The sequence below is a fragment of the Bombus affinis genome, chromosome 14 (genome assembly GCF_024516045.1).
Source record: "Bombus affinis isolate iyBomAffi1 chromosome 14, iyBomAffi1.2, whole genome shotgun sequence".
NCBI lineage: Eukaryota > Metazoa > Arthropoda > Insecta > Hymenoptera > Apidae > Bombus > Bombus affinis.
Window position 1 is genome coordinate 6,979,756 of NC_066357.1, and position 14,588 is coordinate 6,994,343.

The 14,588-nt window shown below is 41.7% G+C and overlaps 1 long non-coding RNA gene across 1 annotated transcript; it reads right to left on the reverse strand.

Annotated features, from left to right (window-relative positions):
• Positions 1 to 6,603: 6,603 nt before the first annotated feature.
• On the reverse strand, positions 6,604 to 9,579 carry LOC126923940 (uncharacterized). Its single transcript, XR_007713359.1, has 2 exons — positions 9,532 to 9,579; positions 6,604 to 8,844 (listed from the first exon to the last, which is right to left on the reverse strand). It is a non-coding gene; the product is annotated as an uncharacterized LOC126923940 (long non-coding RNA).
• Positions 9,580 to 14,588: the final 5,009 nt, after the last annotated feature.

Sequence of the window (14,588 nt, forward strand, 5' to 3'; positions counted from 1 at the left end):
CTCGTATCTAAATCCTGCATCTTCTTGTTCCCAAACTTTTCACGTCCGTTCTCAATTTCCCGTCGGTGATCTTATCGACGAACACGGTTCGATGAAATAAAGCAGCTCTAAACGTCTGTACTATCAGGGATATCTCGCGTGGCTGATGGAGAAAGGGAAAGGAAGGAGGAATTCGTAAGATCTAACAAGGCGACGAAGGGCGACGAGGAAAGAGAATGAAAGAAAGAAACAGGACAAGGCAAGAGAAGTCTGACGCGGTCCTGCAGCAGCCGAGAGAGCCAAAGTGACCTCATCGGATGTGGCTCTGATTCGCTCAATTCGTCCACGACGTTCCAGAGAGCTCGTGCGCGGTCGCGCGCATCAACGCGCCAAGGCACGGACGTGTCGCGCGGAAAAGGAGCCTTTGCGCGATTGCTATCGTCTTTGCCTCATTATTCCATTATGATGGCGTGTGGCGTGTGCCGTACCCCATTCGCCCTGATTGCCAGCGCCTTCTCCCCTCCTCGCTGCTCTCCTGCACGCTTCGAACATCGTCTCCTCTCCTGCTCTCTCTTCCTCCTCTCTCCTCTCTCCTCTTCCATCTTCTCTTTTTCCTTCGATCGTGTTCGTTCCTCTTTCGCCTTTCCCTGTTCCTCGCTCGATGCTTTCCACCAGACGCATCTCTGTCGCACTAGCGGACGTTCTATGCGCGAGTTTCGTCCTTCTCGTCGCGCGAACGTCTTCGTTGGCCCGTCGATTTCAGCCGAGCACGCGTACACATCGCCGTGACGATGATGTGCGTGATATTACGCCGGCTGGCGAACGTGAATCCCTGAAAGTGCAACGAAGAAGGAGATCGGCGTAAGAAAGAGACGGTTGGTAGGGAAAAGAGAGAAAAGTAAGATGAAAAGGGGCGGCGGCGGGGGCGGTGGCACGGGGGAAAGGGAGTCGTCGAGGCGAGAGGGGACGAAGGTGGATGGACGACGGGACAAGGTAGGGCAGAGACTCTCAAACGGTTCGGAACAGGTTCCAGGACCGTTGCTTACCTCGCCCCATCCGCCGGTGGGTGGAGAACGAGTTACAGTACGCGCGCCGGCTACGGAAGACACCTGGTTTTCGGTTAAGCGCGACTCGAGCGCGGCAACGTCGGACAGAGAGAAGGGAGAAGAGAAGTACCTACACGGCTGGAGCCGAGACTTTTGAATATGGGCCGTGGCTCGATCCTAACGCTTGTCTCTAAACCTTTGGCTTCGTTTCTTCGTGGCTCATCCTACCGGAGTCTTATTGGACTTTTATTTTGCCTCTTTTGGGATTGTACCAAGTCGATCGTCCTTTTGTATTGCGAATATACTCGCATCCTTCGTTCAGCGGTAGAGTAGGACACCTCCTGGCTTCGTAAAAGACGCGATGATTCGTTTAAATCGTTAAGGAAACGATTAATCGACCATGATTCTGCGTTCGTGCAAGATACGATGCAAGTTTTTCTAACGACTATTTCTATCGGCTACCAGGGGAAGATAACGTATCAAGAATCATACGCGTTGAAAATATTTTGTACGAACTAAATACCGAGGAAATATTTCACGCAATCTCGGAATTGGAAATCGCGTATAAGAAATCGCCTATGAAACTACGTATGCGAACGAAGCTGGAGAAATCTTTCTTCTGTTGGCCACATTGGGAATAAAATATTAGGTCGAAAATGACTGAAGAATGCAGAAGGGTTAAGAAGGTTCCCCTAAACTAATAGGAAAACATCTGACGTCAGCAGTACAGGTACATAGCGATATTTATATAGTAAATACACGTAGTAGTATGTACAATAGCAGACAGTAAGATATACTACCGGTAGATTTTTAAATATCGAACTTAAATTTATACTTTGGCGATTCCATGAAAAGGTATTAATAATCCCCTTCTAATTACTGATTCATCGCAACTTCAACACTCTGCTAAAATTGCGCGCTATTGCTACAAACCGACCAAAGTGTCCGCATACTGCAATAAGCGATACACGCAAAGATGTAGGTTTTATCAGGCCGTATAGATATCTGCGTGTTACGATGTTGTATATCGCAGTGGAATCTTTGAACGAATACACGACACGGATAATCCAGATATCATCGAGAAGCTGGCACTCTGGTCGGCCGATTTAGCGAAATGAAATGAAGCGAAACGCATTACATCAGGAGTCGCCGTTAATGTCCAATTACATCGAGAATAGGCGACTCGAATACGCTCGTTACCAGATCCGACAATCCCCCACCCACTTTTCAACGTTCGACTCTTTTGAAACCTGTCTTTTTCCAGAGTTTCGACGCCGAGTAATATCGTTTGCCACGTAATCGTCTGGACGAACTAGTCGAATAAAGAGGTCTCCTTAACAAAAATACTGGTACAACGTCGATCGTGTACTTCCGTGGATAGAAATCATCGGCGAACGGATGATTCGCTGATCCCACGATGCCCGATTGCCGTTCAAGAACAATGGCTTCGGATAATGCGGAATAAAGTACCCTACGTACGCTCACACACCGAGATAGCCGATTGTAATAACGTTATGCGTTCCGGGTTTACACCTAAAAATACTCGTAGCCTGTTGCACACGCAAAATGCACGATAAATCTTCGGCTCGGCTGCGAGACCATGCGGCCAGTTTCTCGGTATCGTTAGGCTCGGTGAAAAATTAACCTGCCACTTATGCCAGATTCACTAGAAATTCCTTTTGTTCTTGGCTGTCCGTTGAAAAGCGTAGAAACCTCGAAACGACACGACACAACACCTCGAGCTACGTATTGAATTTAAACGCTGGTTTCAGCTAACGCAATCCGGTCACGACCATTAACGCGGCCCGTGTCGCACGCGTCCGATCTGTTATTTCGTTTCTATCCGCTTTACAACCGTAATGACCGGATGTTTTGCAAAAAATAATAATTAATGGTAAAACGGCCACCGGTGAGACGAATCGTGCACGTGGGGGTATAATTCCACGGTGGGATGACAATAAGGGTAAACCGGTATTTTAGCGGCAGCTCGCCGTTTCTCTAACACCCGAAACCACCCACAGTTCGCGTGGTTTAAGCGAATTCCTGCTGTATCGAACGCAATCAGTTGATTCACAGAAATAGCCAAGAAGAACGATCATTGGATTATCGCGGATGAAACGACTAAGTTCTTAATCCTGATGCGAGCACTGCGTATCAGTTAAATATATCATTATACTTAGGGAAATAAATTGATTTTTTTTTTAATTTTGATTTTTTATTGGACGATGTTCTACATACCAATGATAATACTGCAGTATAGAATTTAGGCGCGATTTCCCTTTCTAAATACCTATTAATAATGGCAATAGATATTAGATCATTGTTTCTTGGCTTTTGTTTATGCCATCTATCCAAGTCAACGGAACATTGAGTTTTCTCTGCAACTAACAGGTGACACGTACAGGATTTTCTACAGATACACCTTCCATTTCCATGAATTTGGACTACATCGATGAATAAATTTCCTTTTCCTCCTGAATATCTCGTTCCTTGGCGTTTACGATGTTTTCTACTAGCACTCTTAGATTATCAAACAAATAATAATAAGTTAAAATAAACGATGACCAAGTATCTTTTAAAAATTCAATGATATTATGACAATCAGTCTATATACTTATACTTAAAATGTTCGACGAAATAACAAAATGACACTAAATCCAATAAATAGAAGGTTCCATTAATATGCTCTAGCAATTGGTTATCAGCGTGTTGAATATACAAACTTTCTATAGACAATGAAATATGTAGATAATCATGATTTTTTCCTGTAATCTTCGATAGATATATATACTGAACACTTCCAGTCGATAAATTCTAAATGATTTCGCAGCCATTTCATATACAACAATCTAATACTTTCCCCGGAAACACGAGGGAACTGGACAGTGTCAACAGAACCAAGCTTCCGTTACGCACGGCATTAAATCTTCATTTTTTTATCGATAATCTGTTAGGAAAGTTTTCTACCGATGTATAAATATAAATATACAAGCTTGCTATACGTATCGCGATACTTACTCGTTACGTTTGCCTATTACGTTTGCAAATATTATTTCAATTAGTATTTGACGTTATGAAATACGCGCAACGCGAATGAAATAACGCGTCTACGATAAAATAGCTGGAGAACAGAAGCAGCGAAAAGCATCCAATTTGGACTAAATATCAGGAAATATTGCCTGACACTTATGGCTGGTAGCGTATAGAAATATACATAATTCTCATGTATATAGCATGTACGATGGTTACATCTATGCAGGAAGAACAAATGACAAAAGCATAAATCCATTTCTTCATTCATCGTGGTAACGTTAAACGCGCAAAACGTTTAATTGACGCAGAAAGTTATGTGTAACGCGTAACCCATCTTCATCGCGTTCCCGTGTCGCGTTCACCACAGCTAATGGTACACACGGCGAATCGATTCGTTTCACCCGGATCGATTGAACGCGCATGCATACAGGTAGATCCTCGAAGATTAGACGAGATTAGAAACTGGGAGTGTCGAACGGTAGTGGCGTGGACGAGGCGACGTTTACGACGAAACGTTTCGAAATCATTTCGAATTCGTTCTATGTATCTGGCGCTGAGCGTTTGAAATCCCATCCCGTCATCCGGATTCCGAACGCTGTTATGTTCTTTCGTACTTGATATCTAGGTACGCGGTTCATCGGACCGGAAAAGTTCAGCGTGAAACACGATGAAAATTTCCTTTCCCGATTCTCATCGACAAATTTTCTTGTCGATTCTCATCGATAACAAACTTATGATTTGAAAATCACCTCCCATACGAAATAACGAACAGGTGATATTTAACGATATTTTAATGGTAAGAGTCTACGTTTAATGATATTCTGGTAGTATGACTTTACTATTATATTTTTACGAATTTAGTAAAAAAAAAAAAAATTCGCATAGATGTTTGTTTCACCCGTTAGATATTATAAAGAGCGGTCTATTTTATATATTTTTTATACTTTTGAATTTTTCATATACGCATAAACATTTACAGTCCAACCATCGTACAATGTTAATTACTATTTTATTGATATTATTTTATCTGTTCGTATTATATAAATAATCCTATTCTGTTAATAAGATAATATTTTAGCGACGTTATTTAATCTTCTTCTTCTTTTTCAAATTAAATGTGAATTACTTCATCGACTAGTTCCACCGGAATAAATTTCTAAAGAAAATCTACGTCCATTCTTTCACGTGTTGAAAGGTATTTCTCTTGAATTTCTGATACTTATCGGACAAGCCTTAATTTTTACGACCCTATGATATTTTTATCTTAAAGCATAAAATACCTATGGTTGTCACTGAAACAACGTGAAAAACAATTCACTCGACAAATTAACCGGGGATATAGGAACGTAAGAAAAAGCTGTGGCCATTCTACAAGCGGATTTTCCTTTCAGTGGTGTTTTTACACGCGTGCTTTCGCAATCGTGAATATTTATAACCTGCGTACGGTGTCGTTAATCGCTTCCTGATAAGTAAACCGAAACGTTACGCGATCAGTTAACGTACCGGTTAGGTCTTGAATATAATTTACGGCATTACACCGCACCATAACCGCAAACGATCGGTCGGCCTCTAATTACGCATCACTAACCTATATTAATTCAAGATCTTGCAAAATTCCACGCGCGTCCAACGCGTCCACGTGGTCAACATCATCAGCGAACGACTTGTACAAATTGGACTCAATTGTTAACCCGTGTCTCAATTGTTGCATTTACATTTTTAGAATACTCGGAATATGGTGCGACGTGGCGTGAGATTTTGATGAAACTACCGTGCGTCTATCGTCGTGAAAACCGTACTCCTCGTGCCTCGAATGGAACTGTGTAATAAACTTTCCAATTCTTAAACTTTCGATTCAAGCTTTTCGTACCTTGAAACTCGAACTGGACAACTTTCCTTTCGATATTTCGAACGAAATTGCGAAAACTCTTGAGTTCTTAAATTTTCGATTTAAGTTTCCGCTAGGTACCTTGAAATTCGATCTGACTCGACTTTCGTCTCGAACCTTCGAACGAAAACTCTCGAACACTCGAATTTTTAAACTTTCGATTCAAGTTTTCAGTTCCTTGAAATTCGAACTGAGCGACTTTCGTTTCAAGGAATCGTACGCCTCCAGTTTCTGCGTTGCTCCGTGAAAATGAAAACATCACGCGTGTCCAATTTGTCCAAGCGATCGAGCGATACTTCGTGCACGTTACGCAGTGCGTAAACGCGGTAATTAGGCTGTTCTCAGGCCCGACTCGCCTGTAAACGGCATAGGCAATTTATCCGCGTACCTTTCTCTTTGTTCTCCGACGGTAGGCATCCGAGTAAGTACCTACGCTATCTCGATTCCTACGCCATTAGTTTCTACACGCTCCACAGAGCAACTTTGTAACACGGATATTCGCTGGATAATTCGTCCGGTATAGCCGAAAATACCGCAAATGATATTATTTACTGACACCAGGTTTTAATCCATCCCGCTCCAAAGTGTTTTAAAGTTTCTTTCCATGAACTTGGTAAGTAGAAACCGGACTTACGAGGAAAGATTTACGACTACCTGTTTCCAATGATTAAGATATATTAATCTATACATTAATCTGTTACTCTACATTTATATTTTATAATTGTACAATGTTTCGGAGCGTGGTATCTTCGAAACGTTTGCACGAACGATTACTTGAGAGAGTAGTTATAAAATCCCGTTGCACACTCATTGAAACTAATAAGCTTCTTCTTACAACGAAATGTTCCACGAATTCCTCACGAATAAATCAGGAAAACTGCTGAATCTTCGTCATTGTCTTTCGTATTTCACGCTTGATCTCTTTCTAGCTGTGATATTCAAAATTTACACGAGTTTATCGCGTAGAGGACTGAATCGCGCTTTCAGGAAGAAGAATATATTTTTCAATACGAAGCACACGTTCGATAATTTCTTAAAGCGGATATACTCGTACCTAGCGAGAAATCGTATCGGCGCATTTGCCATTTCGAGTGCAACGGGTTAAAGGTTAAACAGTCGAATACAACTGTTATTATAATTCAAGGATTTCCTATTCGAACGACGTTTCTTTCAGAGTCACATGCGATGTTCAGTTTCAATGAAAACGTAAACGATTGTATCGTTATGAAATCATTCTTTTAATCTGAACTTTATGGAAGTGACGCGGAGAAATACGCTCCAAGTTACGAGGTAATATGCTTCGATTACTTTCAAATGTCATAACATCAGATGATTTGCAAGTTGTGCCGCAGAAGCACTTACCGCGTCACGGAGGAGATGAACGCGACTTGCCACAAATGACTGAATCCGCTCCTGCGGGCGATGATATCATTCGAATGTCGAAACGGTATGAGGATTCTCGTATTATGTGCCAAACCCCGTGCAAGATCTCTCGCGGGCTTTTGCTCCGTTAGAACGTTGCGCTTTCTTAACGTGTAAACTCGTAAACTATAAAACAGAAACGCCATTAGCCATCGAATCGTTTCAACTATCCATCAATTCTCTGTACTTATTCGTACATATTTAGCAGCTCCATGAAATTAGAATCACTGAAAAAATCCATACCTTATCATACTTTATATCATACTCATATCATACTTTATTATCAACATTATAGGAACAGGAGAAAGATGAGATACGTCGGATATTTAATTTTTCATATGACAACGATTTTAAAATCCAACATCTTGTCAACCAACCACGCATATTACCGAGATTATCTTTTCGTAAGTTTTTGGTATTGGGATTCTTTCGAAAAATATTTACATAAAAAATACTGACCTGAACTCTCTCTCGAGAAATATTGATTTTAAAAGTGTTGATTTTTCTGGTTATTTTGCTTAGTTTGCTTATTATATGCGTCCTTAGTTCTCTCACAGAACTTCGTATATTTATCGTCTGTCGCTAACGAGCTTATGTTTTTGGGTCGAACGCGTTGCTCCTCTATCCAACTACGATAATCTCATAATACCCAATCGACGACGCTACAATGATACATAAATTCCAATATTTTCATCTTTCATCTCAGCGCGGAAAAAGTATTTACAACGTTCAGCGCGATATTTTAACAGAAAATTGAAAGAAGAATAACACGTACCGATGAGACCTTTTTCAAATTCTGTTTAGGTCGAAGATACTCTTTAACACAAAAGGAAGTATAATTGGATCGAAAGTGACCGAAAGATCGTAGGATTTGTATAGTACACGTTTTCGACCATGATATAACATCAACATCGGAGAATCAACGAAATCGTATGCAGGATATTTCCCCTTGTAATCTTCGCTTGGAAAAACACACGCGGTAATAGGACCACAGGATAATGGCGCGAAAGTTTCCCGCGCGACGGTGGCGATTAATCGAATGCATCGAGTATCGAGGCGCAGGTTGAGAACCAGCGTGAACGTGGCGAGGCACGCGACAAGGCAGAGCGCGTGTCCCACGCGCGCTTGCTTCGAGGAGCTCTCCTCAAATCAAATCACGTAACTCGCCACGATGTATATCTCTCCTCTCTTCGCGGTGAAATCGTCGAATCGTTGAATCACAGAGCGGGAAACGGAGGACGGTGTCTCGTGTAGTGTGCGATTGGCGAGTCGCAAAAATCCGCCATTAAAATCCGCGACCGACCAGCTCCTCCCATTGAGCAGCGTCCGAGAGGACGCCGTTTCCAGAGATCGCCAGAGATCTTCGACCGATCGCACCCAGCGTGGGCGCCGTCTTTTTTCCCCCTCGATCTCGCGCCATCGATTTTTCTTCCATCGTCCACCAATCATTCGATCGATCCACCGGCCAATTTGACTCTGAATCATTCCATACGTATATGAGTGGTTTCATTAAAATCGTACACACGATATATGTACTTACTTATACAAGGTGTCCCAATATTGACGATATAACCTAATTCTACGCAAAAAAACAAATGAAAAATGTAGAAGAAAATTTTGTCGTACGACCCTTTGTTCTCGAGCAAATGGGGTTTGAAAAGTAGTCAAGTACAGTCGAACTTGGCTAATCTCGAGCAGGAGCGAATAACGGATAGCGGGTTGTTCTTTAAATAAAATAGAATAGAATAACGTTTTTTCGTAGGGCGCTCCGGAGAGAATCGTTCGGGAGAAAATAAAATATGAGAACCGATCAAGTACACGTGCACCGGGCTAATTCTGAACCGAACAAGTTCAAACTCTATTTTCGCGAAAACGAATCCTTAAACGAAAAAATGTTATTCTACATTTTGTATTTATTTTCGCGCGTACGTACGTATACGATAACCTCCTATCGATTATTCGCTGCTGTTCAGTTCAGACTTAGCCAACCTCGAGTATGTCGAATTTCCAAACTCGACTTTCACGAGAACAAATCGCCTTGCCATAAAATCTGACTCCAAATATTCGACCTTTTTTTTTTCATCACGTAGAATCGCGCTCCTTTTACTCGGTTGTACCATCGATATTGAAACACCCTGTACACTCACTCGATGCTGCACTTACATACAAATTGCTCGGTACTACATTTACTACACGAGTAATCTTTGAAAAGAACATGCCAGCACCGGATACCTCTCGAGGGTGTTCGTCGTAATATCGACGGGGATAATTACGAGGTGGTCAATTGTCGTTCTTAATTTACTCCTATCAGGAAGATCAATTTCTGCGCCGATTGTGTCGGGCCGCCACGTGACCGAGGTTGAAGCCGGCGCCTCTAGTGAGGCGAAAGAGGAAAGGAGGGGAACCTTAATTCGCCGTACATTTCCCCTTATTTGGGCTTCCGTGCTCGAACTGAAGCCGGGAAGGGAGACCGGCGACTTGGGAGGGACCGAGAGGGTCGGGCCTACGACTTATACCGCGGGACGCTTGCTGAGTGACGAATGTGTATACCCGTTTTATTCACCTCCTACCGTATTCGGCGACAGGCTTGCAGATCGTTCAGGATTAAGCCTGTAATTCTAATCGCCTCGCTGTTCGTTTTGCCGAGGGCTCCTCTCTTTCTCTCCATGGGAATCGTCTGTTTTCTCAATTACATCCGTTGCACCCCGGCGCTCGTCTCGTCTGCTTTCTTCGTCTCGTCGTTTTATATGTGGCTCGGTAATTCCACCCGTTCGCTATTTGACGTTGATCACCTGATTATTTCGAGCAGCAGGATTTTTAAGGTCTAAAATAAAATACGACGCGAAAACACGTAACTATCTGTGTAAGGCGATTGGGATTCTTAGATGGGCACGAGAAAATCTGGTCAGAAGCGTGCAAATTCGAACGGTTTAGCCTGTGTGTTTGTCGTTGCTACGATTTTCTTTTATCAGCCCGAGTTCGATTTTCGTATATCGAAATATTCCGTTATGCTGATGTTACAATTACGAAGTGAGTGAATCGCTGTTAGTACGTGTCATTTTATATCGTAATTTTATCCACAAATATTTCCTTCGAATGTTACAAGTCGTCTTGGTCGTTGAAACGGGATCGAGATCGGAAAAGATCGGAGAAGCGCAGGGTTAGCAATCTCCTTTACAAATCTTGAAACTCAGAAACGGCTACTTCTCGGCTATCACGCGGTATGCCATAAACGTACTCGTACACCGAAACTTCAACGCGGATTCCACACTCGCCTTAAGATTAGTTAGATATCGTTCTACTCTGTTCGTCAGCTATTCGCTCTATTCTTCTCTCGGCTCGGCGAGTGGCGCGAATTTCCTGAAGCGTTCTCCGGGACTTAGACCGTGTCACGTGACATCGCGTTTTATTACAAGGCATTTCCTTCGCGTAAATTCCACAGCTCTCGCCACTTTACCCTTTCGTCCTCTTACCCGATCGGCCTGTGTGATCGGTTTTATGAATCACTCGATTTAACGCCGCAATAAAGACTGCATAATCGTGTTATACCGTATTTCGAAAATGAATTTATAATTTAGTTTCGTTACGTAGGTTTACTTACACATTTTTGTACATAGAAATAGTTGAAGCAGACGCGTACATAGTCGTACAACCGAGAGTAACGCAAGGAGGCGAGGAAGATAGAGAAATATAAAACAAATAAGTAACGACAAAGAGAAAATAGCGAATAAAGTAGAATTTAAATTACGCATCGTATATAGAGACACTTGTTATCGGCAGAAAAATTAGACGTTATTTTTAGATACAGTTTCGATTATTACAGTTTCGAGAGAGTCTCGATTATCCGAGATGACGTGTACCGAGGCTACCTCGAATGATCGAAATTTATTTATTTCGTGTATTTATAGATCGAATCATAAAATCATAAAAACATTTCGATAACGTAATATTGTACGTGTATTCAAAAGTTTAATTGACTGTTTAATTGATTGGAAGTATGATTCATTGCCTTAACGATATCTGGCTATTTACACTTTTGCGATCCTTGCGTTGAAATTCCGAAAAAATTGAAGTTACAGTAAAGTTCAAAGCACCTCGGATAATACGGAACGGAAATTCGGTTAAAAGGCACTCGAGTAATCGAGACGGTAGATCGTAGAACGTGGTCGTCAATGCATTTATATACAGTGGTTCGCGAAAGCATTCGTACACTTGTCGACATGTGTGTTACTTGTGTTACCTGAAACATTTTGAAATTTCAATAGTACTGTAACGACACTCAACTGTCACGATTATATTGATAAAATATTTCAAGATTCTGAAAATGTATGTAGAAATTACCAGATATAGTGCAACTATACATACAGAGACCAAAAGAGTATCTAAACAATTATCCACTGTCTTAATAAATTTCAATATTCAATGGGACAATCCGTAACACTTGTTATATGCTTAAAATGATTATTCATCTTTTACTCTAATTTTTTACCAAATATATATTTGCAACAAATACCTTGTAATTCCTACATATATCTTCAGATTGGTATAAAAGGTCGATATACATAATCGCGACAATCGTGCCCCATTCCTATTCCAATAACATTTCAAAATGTTTCACGTAACGCAGACAGTATGCACATAAAATTTTTCTACCGTAAGAATGCTTTTACCTTTACGAGGAGCTGTATATTCCTCACGCGAGAAGATGAATTTTGTGGTTGTAGGAGCCAGCAAAAGTGCATGATCGTCAAAAGGGATCAACAAAATCGGATCGAGACGAGTAGGAGAATGCTCTAAAAGACCATTGACGTTTCAGAGGATAACGTTGATCTGTCGGATATTGCATCACGGTATAAAAGCGTAGTAGTTTGGATACTCGGTTAGTTGAGGCCGTCCACCTAATAATCGCCATAGGTGAGCTTTCAAATGTCGCTCTTGTGTTCACGATCTGTCTGGAAACGCAGCAGCATGGTTCGATAATAGTTCGATTTAACGCGAGCGTTACACCCCTATTATGTTTTATGTAGATCCATGGCGAGGACAGAAAAGTCGCTGCTTAACAGTGCAACGCGCGACCTTAGAAAGGAGATCGTTTATTGTTCGGCCCGCACGTGCGCGTTCAAAGTAAAAACGACCGGGGCGAAACGAACTAGCCAGCCACAAACAGCAAACACAACCACTGTCTGGGCAGCACTGAACGCGACATTCTGAACGTTTCGCGATTGACAACAAAGCGGTGCAACGTTCACGGTGGTAAGATTGATTTGTGAGCGCCGCGGGACCGGGATCCTATTCACGTATCAAGCATATTGTGACGGATATCGCCTGGAGAAAATTGCTCAATTCAGACCGGCCTGCTACTACCGGCGATGTTCTTTTGCTGCTCCCGTGCACGTTGGATCATCCAGTGATGTAGCTACCGTCCGGAACGCCCAGACGCGTGCCTCCAGACCTTTCCAGTTCTTTCCAGCATCCTCCGCGTCTCTTTCCGTACAACAGCCTCGTTTCTTCTTCATCTCTTTCTTATACACGAAGAGAACCGATCATTCGTACAATTAAGCTTCCACTCTTTTAGTTTGATTTTACGAGCTTGTGTGAGGAGATTGAAGAGTATACGTGTAGTACTACACGTGAATCCGTGAATGATGTTACGAGATAGAGATCAAGACAACACGTTTGGAGACGTGACTACTGAAGGTTTCTATGTATTTTGACAGTTTGATCAATTTGTAGGAACAATGCTTGCAGTTGAACAAAGTGTGCGAATTAATAATTTGAGAAGCTCGTTTAGTGTTTCGTCATGGAACCGGCAGACTATGAATTTAAGTTGCATGTTAAAAAACCTAACAACGATGTATTTTATTATTTGCTATGATATGCTATACACAATGTACTATTACTTGTATTAACGTCGTCGACGTTGTTAATTCTGCTGCTTTTTCCCAGTCACTTTCAACCTAATACTTTCTCATCGATAAAAAGTTTCCTAAACAGGAAAGTATGATACGCGTAATTTCTTATTTCAATTTTACTCAAGAGTCTCTTAACGCATGAAAGCTTTGTCTTCGCTTGTCGAAACAGAAGCAAGTTTAGGATATACAAATTCAAAGACCACAAGAGACATAATCGGAATTATAATTCAAGATACGAACGTAGAATATTTCCCGCAGGAAGCATTCAAATCGCTCGTCAATTTATATACGATGAAAATAAAAATGAAAATATCCGTAAGAAAGATCAATTTCCCATAAATGTATAAAGATCCGCAATCGGCCGTGAGTCTTGATTATTCGATTCCAATCTATAAGCACAATATTGAATTTTGATCCCAACGTTAATTCTGGTCTCCGAGCTGCGAAGCGATACGATCGATAGAATGACAAGAGGAATTCTTATTCGGTTCTAACGATAAGTACGTTACGTGCAAGTTCAAAGGTATCGGTGCGTGCGCTCGAACCGAGGCGTCCATGAATGGTACGTATCGAGAGGGCAATCGTTCTTGAGGTGACGAATTCCATGGTCAAGTCGTACATACGGCGAATCAACGTTTTAATTCACTGCTGGTTCATTGAGACGCTTGAAACCACGTTGACCGACCGCAATGGAATCCAACTGAACTACCTCTTGCGGGATACCGCCACGAGTTAATGTTGAACGTATTACACAATTACATATTCCGTTTGATCGTGTTCCGCTAATGGTCCCCAGGTTTCCTTTATCGGCGTCGTCGTCTCCCCGTCTGGAGTGGTAAACGAGGCCTAGTCGATTTTTCACACCGGTTCGTTTTCCTGTCGGTTAGTCTCGTTTTCCACGCGTCCGTTTCCTTCAACTTCGTGTCCGAGTGGAAAATTAAGTTTGTCCGCGCCGCGTTAATGTTAAATCGATCCTCGTCAAAAGTCACAACAACTTCTAGTTATTTCTTGCGTTACGAGATCTAGTTTGACTATGCATGCTACTGTACAGCTTCTGACCATCGAATTAGAACCATACAAATTTAAGTATGTATACGTTAGACATACGTACATGCGTACATTTATTTCTTCGTGCGTACGTTACAGCTTTTGTATACCATTAATTGTTTAAAATCTAAGTTAGTCTTAAATCATAAATGTAAAACCTAGGACCTATTGACTGGAACAAATTTATGTATAGATATCGTACATAGCAAACTATTCCTGGTTATCCAATTTATTATCCGATATGTACGATCATAAATATAC